This window comes from Borostomias antarcticus (assembly GCF_949987555.1).
Source record: "Borostomias antarcticus genome assembly, chromosome: 9".
NCBI lineage: Eukaryota > Metazoa > Chordata > Actinopteri > Stomiiformes > Stomiidae > Borostomias > Borostomias antarcticus.
The window spans coordinates 5,912,577-5,922,576 of NC_140242.1; the positions used below are offsets into that span (position 1 = coordinate 5,912,577).

Genomic DNA, 10,000 nt, shown 5'->3' on the forward strand with positions numbered 1-10,000 from the left:
ATGTGATTAATGTGTTGTGTTAAGGGTTAGGTGATTAATGTGTTGTGTTAAGGGTTAGGTGATTAATGTGTTGTGTTAAGGGTTAGGTGATTAATGTGTTGTGTTAAGGGTTAGGTGATTAATGTGCTGTATAAAGGGTTAGGTGATTAATGTGTTGTGTTAAGGGTTAGGTGATTAATGTGTTGTGTTAAGGGTTAGGTGATTAATGTGCTGTATAAAGGGTTAGGTGATTAATGTGCTGTATTAAGGGTTAGGTGATTAATGTGCTGTATTAAGGGTTAGGTGATTAATGTGTTGTATAAAGGGTTAGGTGATTAATGTGTTGTATAAAGGGTTAGGTGATTAATGTGCTGTATTAAGGGTTAGGTGATTAATGTGTTGTATTAAGGGTTAGGTGATTAATGTGTTGTGTTAAGGGTTAGGTGATTAATGTGTTGTATAAAGGGTTAGGTGATTAATGTGCTGTATTAAGGGTTAGGTGATTAATGTGTTGTGTTAAGGGTTAGGTGATTAATGTGCTGTATTAAGGGTTAGGTGATTAATGTGTTGTATTAAGGGTTAGGTGATTAATGTGTTGTATAAAGGGTTAGGTGATTAATGTGCTGTATAAAGGGTTAGGTGATTAATGTGCTGTATAAAGGGTTAGGTGATTAATGTGTTGTATAAAGGGTTAGGTGATTAATGTGCTGTACAGTATTAAGGGTTAGGTGATTAATGTGTTGTATAAAGGGTTAGGTGATTAATGTGCTGTACAGTATTAAGGGTTAGGTGATTAATGTGTTGTATAAAGGGTTAGGTGATTAATGTGCTGTATAAAGGGTTAGGTGATTAATGTGCTGTATAAAGGGTTAGGTGATTAATGTGCTGTATTAAGGGTTAGGTGATTAAGGTGCTGTATAAAGGGTTAGGTGATTAATGTGTTGTATTAAGGGTTAGGTGATTAATGTGCTGTATAAAGGGTTAGGTGATTAATGTGCTGTATAAAGGGTTAGGTGATTAATGTGTTGTATTAAGGGTTAGGTGATTAATGTGCTGTATTAAGGGTTAGGTGATTAATGTGCTGTATAAAGGGTTAGGTGATTAATGTGCTGTATTAAGGGTTAGGTGATTAATGTGCTGTATTAAGGGTTAGGTGATTAATGTGCTGTATAAAGGGTTAGGTGATTAATGTGCTGTATAAAGGGTTAGGTGATTAATGTGCTGTATAAAGGGTTAGGTGATTAATGTGCTGTATAAAGGGTTAGGTGATTAATGTGCTGTATTAAGGGTTATGTGATTAATGTGCTGTATTAAGGGTTAGGTGATGAATGTGCTGTATTAAGGGTTAGGTGATTAATGTGTTGTATAAAGAGTTAGGTGATTAATGTGTTGTATTAAGGGTTAGGTGATTAATGTGTTGTATAAAGGGTTAGGTGATTAATGTGCTGTATTAAGGGTTAGGTGATTAATGTGCTGTATAAAGGGTTAGGTGATTAATGTGCTGTATTAAGGGTTAAGTGATTAATGTGCTGTATTAAGGGTTAGGTGATTAATGTGTTGTGTTAAGGGTTAGGTGATTAATGTGTTGTGTTAAGGGTTAGGTGATTAATGTGCTGTATAAAGGGTTAGGTGATTAATGTGCTGTATAAAGGGTTAGGTGATTAATGTGTTGTATTAAGGGTTAGGTGATTAATGTGTTGTATTAAGGGTTAGGTGATTAATGTGCTGTATTAAGGGTTAGGTGATTAATGTGCTGTATTAAGGGTTATGTGATTAATGTGTTGTGTTAAGGGTTAGGTGATTAATGTGTTGTGTTAAGGGTTAGGTGATTAATGTGTTGTGTTAAGGGTTAGGTGATTAATGTGTTGTGTTAAGGGTTAGGTGATTAATGTGCTGTATAAAGGGTTAGGTGATTAATGTGTTGTGTTAAGGGTTAGGTGATTAATGTGTTGTGTTAAGGGTTAGGTGATTAATGTGCTGTATAAAGGGTTAGGTGATTAATGTGCTGTATTAAGGGTTAGGTGATTAATGTGCTGTATTAAGGGTTAGGTGATTAATGTGTTGTATAAAGGGTTAGGTGATTAATGTGTTGTATAAAGGGTTAGGTGATTAATGTGCTGTATTAAGGGTTAGGTGATTAATGTGTTGTATTAAGGGTTAGGTGATTAATGTGTTGTGTTAAGGGTTAGGTGATTAATGTGTTGTATAAAGGGTTAGGTGATTAATGTGCTGTATTAAGGGTTAGGTGATTAATGTGTTGTGTTAAGGGTTAGGTGATTAATGTGCTGTATTAAGGGTTAGGTGATTAATGTGTTGTATTAAGGGTTAGGTGATTAATGTGTTGTATAAAGGGTTAGGTGATTAATGTGCTGTATAAAGGGTTAGGTGATTAATGTGCTGTATTAAGGGTTAGGTGATTAATGTGCTGTATTAAGGGTTAGGTGATTAATGTGCTGTATTAAGGGTTAGGTGATTAATGTGCTGTATTAAGGGTTAGGTGATTAATGTGTTGTGTTAAGGGTTAGGTGATTAATGTGTTGTATAAAGGGTTAGGTGATTAATGTGCTGTATAAAGGGTTAGGTGATTAATGTGTTGTGTTAAGGGTTAGGTGATTAATGTGCTGTATTAAGGGTTAGGTGATTAATGTGTTGTATTAAGGGTTAGGTGATTAATGTGTTGTATAAAGGGTTAGGTGATTAATGTGCTGTATTAAGGGTTAGGTGATTAATGTGTTGTGTTAAGGGTTAGGTGATTAATGTGTTGTGTTAAGGGTTAGGTGATTAATGTGCTGTATAAAGGGTTAGGTGATTAATGTGCTGTATTAAGGGTTAGGTGATTAATGTGCTGTATTAAGGGTTAGGTGATTAATGTGTTGTATAAAGGGTTAGGTGATTAATGTGTTGTATAAAGAGTTAGGTGATTAATGTGTTGTATAAAGAGTTAGGTGATTAATGTGCTGTATAAAGGGTTAGGTGATTAATGTGCTGTATAAAGGGTTAGGTGATTAATGTGTTGTATTAAGGGTTAGGTGATTAATGTGCTGTATTAAGGGTTAGGTGATTAATGTGCTGTATAAAGGGTTAGGTGATTAATGTGTTGTATAAAGGGTTAGGTGATTAATGTGTTGTATAAAGAGTTAGGTGATTAATGTGCTGTATAAAGAGTTAGGTGATTTTGGTTTGGTAATGAGGATAGGAAGGAATGAACATAATCTATTTTCATATTTCATAGGAGAGACCAATGGGAGACATTTTAAAATGTATTCATATTTAGATGACTAACTTTGCCAGTGTGCATGTGTGCAATGACATGAGGACATTGAGAGCAGTATGGCTGATGAAAAAATAGTAGGCTAGGGTTGAATAGAACTGGCATGATTTGAGCTTTACGCACGCAGAAATCAAGCTTGCTATGATTCACCATCCTTACTTGTGTCACCCTCACTTCTCAAATTAAAGTTTTGCCCTTGCTCACACAATACACACACACACACACACACACACACAAACACACACACACAAACAAACACACATGCAGAAGGCTCTGGCCTTCATTTTGGCTCTAAAGCTGTCCTCGATGTCTTGAGTCATCAAGGTGACTTCTTCTTCTTCTTTCTCTTCTTCTTCTTCTTCTTCTTCTTCTTCTTCTACTTCTTCTTCTTCTTCTTCTTCTTCTTCTGCCGCACATACACACTGCTAGTCCTGTTGTGTGATAAAACCCCGTCTGCTCCAGCATTCTGACCCATTGTCTGATCAAACCTTCAAACGGCATACAACTGAAGAGAGGTTACCTGTATATCCACCTCCAAGCTCGGTCTCTGTATGCGTGTGTGTGTGTGTGTGTGTGTGTGTGTGTGTGTGTGTGTGTGTGTGTGTGTGTGTGTGTGTGTGTGTGTGTGTGTGTGTGTGTGTGTTCAGCAGAGTTCCTTTATAGAGGAGTACAGAATAGGCAGCCTGCTGAACAGACAGGTCGTCTGTAACACACACACACACATACTCACACAATACACACACACACACACACACAGTTTTCACCCTTGATTGAATTCAAAGGAATCTCATTCAAGTGCTGCACACACTCTCTCTGCACATAATTACATACACACACACACACAATCGCATCCGCATATTGTGTTGCCGTGTGCAAATGGGAGAGTGGGGCCCTGATTAAACTCAACTCACCAATGAAAACTCTCCTTTTCTCCCCAGCCAATCCCATAACAGCTGAACTGCTCGGCCCATCGGGAGAGCTCAGGCTCAGACACCCATACTGGTGGCTGTGGCTAGATGGGATACAGATACGGCCAGAGTAGAAGGCTCTAGTTCCCATAAATGCAGAGATCATAACCCCAAACCTAACCTTAACGAACCCTATACCTAACCCTAAACCTAACCTTAACCAACCCTATACCTTAGCCTAAACCTAACCTTAACTTAACCCTAATGTTAACCCTAAACGGCCTCTGTGTTTACGGGAACTAGCCTTTATACCGTCCTTCTACACAGGCTGTAGCTGTATCCCTTCTAACCATAACCCACTTTCAAAGTCAAAGTCAACTTTATTTATATAGCACTGTTCATACAAAGACATGTAGCACACTGTGCTTTACAGAATAATTAAACAGTTAAAATAGTACATAAAATAAGAGAATAAAACACAACAAATCGTATATGGTTAAAGAGAATAGAAAGTAAGAGAACAAAGTAAAATAAATAAACGTGTATGTAAAAAAATAAAATGAATATATGTAAAACTAAATGATGAAAGCAAGATTAAAAAGTTATGTATTAAGATCTCGCTTAAAAGTTCCCACAGTTTCAGCCATTCTTAGGCCTTAAGTTCTGGGAGGGTATTCCAGGGCCTGGGGGCATAAAAACTGAAGGCAGCCTCCCCATGTCTTGGTCCTGGCTCCAGGAACCGTTAAAAGTTCAGTGCCAGAGGATCTCAGGGATCTACTTGGTGTATACCGTACAAGCATGCCTGATATGTATTGTTGACTTTCGTTGTCTTTTATCATTGTCCTTATTCAGCTCTGCATTGTGTTTTGATGACAATAAAAGACGGCCCCCAATCTCACATAATACCACACAGTCTAGTGTTTCCTTGTTCTGATGTATCCCAAATGAATCTCTCCAACACGGGATTTGAGCCTCAAGCAAAAGTGGTTTATTACAGAAGGTTTGACATACAAAAGACGATAGCATATAGTCTAATGTACAGCTGACCTGTCTGTATGCTGTCTGGACTCAAACTAACGCATCTGAGCTCGAGCACGGTTCTTATGGTTCGGGTGTCCCGTCCCCCGTCCCACCTCGTCTCTTCTCTGATAAGACTGTCTTTCTGGTCTCTTCTGTGGCCTCGTTTGGTCAAGTTAACCTACGCCGCCTCGGCGCCCAGGCCTTTATCTCTAACCACAACAATGGTGTTTGGCACAGAGTGTACCAGCCATGGAATGTCTTTATCTCATAAGTCTATGGAAGAGGGACACCGTTTGTTAGGGCTAGCTAGCTTCGGGGCTCAAGCGCACGACACGGAAGGCAGAATAACTCTTTGCCCAGCAGGGCGTTTATTCAGAGAGCTGGGAAGGGAGGTTGCGCAGAGAAGCTCAGGTCGGGAGCCTGGCGGGCTGTGGCTGGTTGGAGTAGCCGCGGCGGGTGTGAGCCGAGAGACGGGCAGGCAAGCCGGATCACTGCAGCTGGTAGTTCAGGCAATTCTTTGGGAAGATCTGGCAATGAATGGCTGGAGAAACCGGCTTCTTGTAGGCAGAGGGGTTAATGAGAAGGTTGCAGCAGGTGTGCAGTGATCCTTCCGTAAGCTCATTCGCCCATCAGCTCAACTCATATCACCTGTGTCGGTGGAGCGCGCGCAGTGCCCGTGCCGAGCTGCAGGGGGCGTGTGAGGTAGGCACAGAGGTGGAGGGTTGTGGAGAGGCGGAGGAGGGGGGCGTGTGTGGAGGTGAAACTGTAACACCGTTCCCTACCGAAAACTCCAGCCGACAGCTATACTCAGAGGTCAAACCATAATTTAGAAATAGCTAACAGGATCAGATTAAACCAACATTTCTCTGAAAATCAACCAAATTCAACAGTATTCAAGTGCATGACTATGGAGAGCATTAAAATAGCCTAATCTTAAAATCTATTCTAAAACTAACCTCAGCCAGTGTAGCGATTGTAAGACTGGCGTGATGTGTGCCCTCCTGGTCTTAGTGAGGACACGTGCTGTAGCATTTTGTATCGTTTGGTGTTGACTGATAGCTTTCTTTGGTAGACCAGATAGGAGAGCGTTACAGTAATCCAACCTTCTACTGATAAAAGTATGCATTAGTCTTTCATTGTCAGCTTGGGAGAGAAAAGGTTTGACATTAGCAATGTTTCTCAGGTGATAAAAAGATGTCCTTGTCACATTCTTAATATGGGCCTCAAAATTAAGATCAGAATCAAACATGACACCAAGGTTACTGACTTGGCATTTGGTGTTCAGTGTCAGTATTTTTAAGCGCCCAGATAGACTTTCAAGTAGCCTTTCAACTTAATCACCAATGGTGAACACATCTGTTTCGTCCAGGGCCCTGTACTACGAAACAGGATTACAGGGTTAGCGTGATAACTTCAGGTTCAAGCCTGGTTTATCTGTATCACCAACGTGGATGGCTTTTCGCCCTGCTATATCACCATGGTAACTCATGCTGCCGAGCTAACCTGCTCCGGGGAAGGTTAAGTTCCAGATTACTGATCAAAACGTATGAAGCACTGCCCACTGACTGGTCAGTTCACTTGGAAAATGGCATTGGGTGTTAAAATCCCATATGGAACAAAATAATCTCAGTGCGCAGATAGTGATTATAGTAGCAGATAGTTCTTTTACAGGCCGACAAACCCCTCTTGGGCTTTTTCTGATGTCATATGAAAGGTTGTGGAATGGCTTTGTCAGCTGATATCTTGCCTGAATTTGTGCATTTACAGTCCCGCAGTCAGTAAGCTATGCACTTGCGTTTTATTGGCTACAGTTTCATGTATGCTCTGCTGTGGGTGATGAGGAGAACCAAGTAGCCTACATTTTTGGTTCCATTTTTAGGTATTGTGATTTAGTATTAGACTGGCTTCCCGTTCCTAGGAACAAAAGTAGCCTACAGTACATTTAGTTGAATTGTTACAGCACCCATGCCTGGCAATAAATGTCAGCCTATGGAAATATACCTTACTTTCGTAGTTTAGCCTTCTCCACCAGGAGCTTCACTGCTCCCAGGGTTGCAGCTGAGAGAAGAGGTTGGTACTGAGAGAATAGGCTACAATTGCTTGACACAGCATAAAAATATATGGTCCAATTATAGAGAGAGCCTACTCGTGCTCATGAGGATATTGATAAAACACATTCACACCAAGGACTGGACCGGAGAGGACGACCCAGTTCTCAATTCTTCCAATAAGGATGTCATGATCAGTGTCAAAAGCTGCACTCAGGTTCAGGAGGACAAGGACAGAGAGCTTTTTGGCATCAGCGTTGATTCTGAGGTCATTTACAACCTTGACCAGTGCTGTGCTACTAAGTACTGCAAAGTACTCCAAAGCACACCACAAAGTACCTCAAAGTATTCCGCAAAGTACAGCAAAGTACCCCAATGTTTACTGCAAACTACCGCAAAATATCAAAGTACCTCAAAGTACCCCTCAAAGACTGCAGAGTATCATAAGACACACCGAAGTATACCACAAGTACAACAAAGTACGCCAAAGTATACCACAAAGTACCCCAACAGTATTATTCATTCGCTTTTTTCGATTATTACATTATCACTCTTGTATTACATTACCAGTTTTTAAAAAAAAGACCCACCTGATAATGTAATAACTTGACTATCAGAAAAATGGTATTACATTATCAGTCAGGAAATTTTATTACAGTATTGGTTAAGTTATTACATTATCAGGTTTTATTACATTTTCGATTGAGCTAAGTCAAACTTTTATTACATTATCAGGCGTTATTACATTATCAGTTAATTATTACATTATCGGGTGCTACAGGGGTTTTACCAGGGCAGTTTTAAGAGCCGATAGGAAAAAGCCTGTACTGAGGGAGCAGTTAACAATGGCTAAAGTGTTCTAAGACACAGAGCTAAAAAATAGTCTTAACAAACTTGGTCTGAATAGGATTGAGAGGGCATGTAGGTGACTTAAGCTGTGACACCACTTTGCTCAGTATCTCTGTGTCAACCGCTGCAAACGAGCTCATACCACTGCTCCGTGGAGGACGAGGGGGGTCAGCAAGCAGAATATTTGGTCTTGCCTGGGTGATATTCATCCTAATGTCGGTTATCTTATCTCTAAAATATGCTACAAATTCCTCACAGTTTGGTAGTAGTATAGAAAGACCATTGGAGAGACTATTCCACTCCTCTTTCTCTCTCTTTGTCTCTCTCTCTCTCTTTGTCTCTCTCTTTCTCTCTCTCTTTGTCTCTCTCTCTTTGTCTCTCTCTTTCTCTCTCTCTGTCTCTCTCTCCCTGTCGCATACACACACACACACACACACACACAGACAGTAGCTGGTGCTAGTTCAGTTATCTGGGAGACAATATTGGCTGTGTTACACGACCTCCACGACTTTGACTAGACTACCAAGTAGAGCTCCATCACAGTGTATGAATTGGTTCAGCCCCCCCCCCCCCCCCCCCCCCCCCGGGCTGTTCTGACTAGACGACCAAGTAGAGCTCCATCACTCCTGACCCTCCTCCCTCCCTCTCTCTCCCTCTCTCTCTCTCTCTCTCCTGACCCTCCTCCTCTTCTCTGTTCTAAGGTTGAGAGGTGAGATGAAAGAGAGCTTGTTCCCTTGGGCATGAAAAAGGTTGCTCTTCTCCTCGGTTTTTGAAGTATCTACCTGCACACTGTATAATTTGACGAATGAGCACTACACCACGGGCAGAACGTAGAAGGAACCGCAGCCGAAAAGCACTACACCACGGGCAGAACGTAGGCTTAACGGGCTGAACTTCACCACCGTGAACATGGTCAGATCTGGCCTCGACTGGAGTGCAGACGAGGTTCTCGGAGGTGGAGGTGATGGAGGTGATTGCAGAATGGGGATCAGGTCCAGTGATGAGCAGCAGACATGCAGACTCGGCAGGTGACGCAGAGCAAGGGTGCCCCCCAGTGGTGGACAAAGGGAAGTGCGGGGACCCTGAGCGCGGGAGGCTCTGCCCCAGGCGGGGTGGACGCGGAGAGGCCAGGGATGCGGCGGGGGGCGGGGCCCAGGGCGCGGGAGGCTCTGCCCCAGGCGGGGTGGACGCGGAGAGGCCAGGGAGGCGGCGGGGGGCGGGGCCCAGGGCGCTGGAGCCGTAACAGTCGTTCTTGTTGTTCTTGTTATTGTTGTTGTCAAGCTGCCCATCCCTGGCTCTGCAGCCTGTTAGTGCTCTGACAGAGGTGGAAAAAGCTGAACGTAATTAAACTGTGTCCCATTATTCCGGTCCTCCAGACACAAGCAAAACAAAACAGTTCCTCCTCTGCCACGACTGTTTGTGAGGGGATTTAATGTGTGTGTGTGTGTGTGTGTGTGTGTGTGTGTGTGTGTGTGTGTGTGTGTGTGTGTGTGTGTGTGTGTGTGACAATCGGCGGAACAAACGAGAGGTAAAGCGCCTGGTAGAAAAGCTCTTGTTTTTAATCAGACCCTCCATGCAGTCCCCAGGCGTCCCTCTGTGTGTGACTGTGCACTCAACGCTCAGCGCTCAACACTCAACGCTCCACGCTCAGCACATCACTCCGGGGAGGCAAAGCGGCGTGGGAGGCAGTGGAAACCCTTATTCATGAACGCGCAAAAGAAAGCGATTTGGCAGGAAGCGTCTTAATAGCGCGAGCCTCAGTTGTCATGCTAATTAGGGGGTTCAGTGAGTCAGCAGTAACAAGGTAATTAATGCAGTGATGATGTTCATTGTGTTCCCCCCTGACACACACAGTCTCCAGAGACTGCGAATTACATTTAACTGAACACTAAAGATGTTTAGAAAATCATCCTTAATGAAAAATG

At 42.3% G+C, this 10,000-nt stretch overlaps 1 protein-coding gene across 1 annotated transcript in view; it reads left to right on the forward strand.

Moving 5' to 3' along the window:
* Nucleotides 1-10,000, forward strand: part of cntnap2a (contactin associated protein 2a) — a gene marked incomplete at both ends in the record, with an annotated part of 236,984 nt that overhangs the window by 204,762 nt on the left and 22,222 nt on the right. The window lies entirely within an intron of this gene.